At 32.7% G+C, this 1,572-nt stretch overlaps 1 protein-coding gene across 1 annotated transcript in view; it reads left to right on the top strand.

The window, feature by feature from the left end:
• Positions 1-6: 6 nt before the first annotated feature.
• Positions 7-1,572, top strand: part of LOC9319273 — a 5,243-nt gene continuing 3,677 nt past the window's right edge. Inside the window, exon 1 of the mRNA XM_021030766.1 lies at positions 7-467. The gene's annotated coding sequence lies outside the window, so the exon portion shown is untranslated. The remainder of the gene's footprint in view (positions 468-1,572) is intronic.

The raw sequence follows: 1,572 nt of genomic DNA, 5'->3' as shown, positions 1-1,572 counted from the left end.
AGGTCTTAACGTCATGCATTATTTTTTATCCTTTTTACAATCGCTTTTTATGTATATTTTCGTTACTAAGATTAGTCGTACTACAACAAGATATTTTGTGCAATGGGAAGCAAGTTCATGACTGCGGAGCAATCTACATTTATGAAAGATCTGCATCAGGGAGGAATGATGCTCAAGTATTCCAAACTGCTTCTATTTTTAACTTGATTTCAAGCAGCTCCACTACTGATAGGCCTTGTGAGCCGGTCTCAATCGCTTCAGTCAGTTAATGACTTCTAGTTCACGAGCTCCATTATTTAAGTTCATGGGGACCAAAGAATGAAAATACCAATCAAAATTCAACTGTGCATTGTTCATGACTTATGATCGTGTTCCTAATCATTGTGACTGATTTGAATTCTCTAGGCAGGCAACTTCAAGATCTGTGTGTCTATTAGACGAGTTTGGTAAAGGCACTCTAACAGAAGGTGAAGATTTCTCCACCCTCTGCATTGGATAAAAGGCATGTGTTTGTGAAAACTTCTGCTTTACCCACACTCTTATTTGAAGTACAGATGGTATTGGCTTGCTTGGTGGGAGAATTATTTCATACGAGAATGGATGGGTGCCCAAAATGAAACTATTTAACCCAAAATATTAATTATATATTTTGGACTGATAAAAAGTAACTGAAAATATGAAAAAAAAATACAATTAAAAACTCGAAAATATCATTTATTGTTATACCGAAATAACTAAAATACTTAAAATAAGCAAAATATCTCCGAACCAAATTTTATACAAATTTAACCATTTTTTTAATTTATTTCGATAATTCTAAAATAAATGGATCCGAACCTCGAACAAAAAGTTTAAAATATTTGAAAGGGTTATAGATGCTTCAATCTAAAATAAATGGTACCGAACGGGTGAAGTCAATGTTTATAGTAAAGATATATGTGTCGGTTTCGGAAGCATTAAGTTTTTAAGTTGGTCAGAGAACATACAAATTTGTGGGGTTTAATTATGTTTATTGTTTTGTGTTATTGTTTGTATAAAAAAAACAATACGAGTAAGAATGGAAAACAGTTTGCGGAGTAATAATTATCAAGAAAAAAAGAAGATGTTAATAATTGTGGATAATATATAACCGTCTATATAGATACTAAGCAAGCTTTTGTAAAAAGAGCTGAAGTAATAATAGTTGATAATACATAACTGACCGTCTATATAGATCCTAAATAAGTTTTTCTAGAAAGAGCTGAAGTTATAACTGTGGATATATATCTCTATATATATATATATATATATATATATATATCCACAAGTTTTTGTTAGCTATCCGTAGATCACTATTGGATGATCTTCATCTTTCTCCGAATTATACACTTCTTTCTAGAAAGAGGTGGAGAAAAGTGAACTCTAGACGATGCGGTAGTGCACGACAGCCAAGATTCCATGGCTGTCAGGGAGAAAAGGAAACAAGTAGTTAGTATTAAAAATAGGTATATAACAAAATTGTTTTTTTGGGAACTTACCGCTGAGACCTGCGGTGACCCTCCGCCGGATGCTTCATTCACAAAATTGTACTCT

This window comes from Arabidopsis lyrata, assembly GCF_000004255.2.
Source record: "Arabidopsis lyrata subsp. lyrata unplaced genomic scaffold ARALYscaffold_3, whole genome shotgun sequence".
In the NCBI taxonomy this organism is placed as follows: Eukaryota; Viridiplantae; Streptophyta; class Magnoliopsida; order Brassicales; family Brassicaceae; genus Arabidopsis; species Arabidopsis lyrata.
Note: the sequence above shows the minus strand (reverse complement) of the source record. Positions and strands in the feature narration are given on the sequence as shown.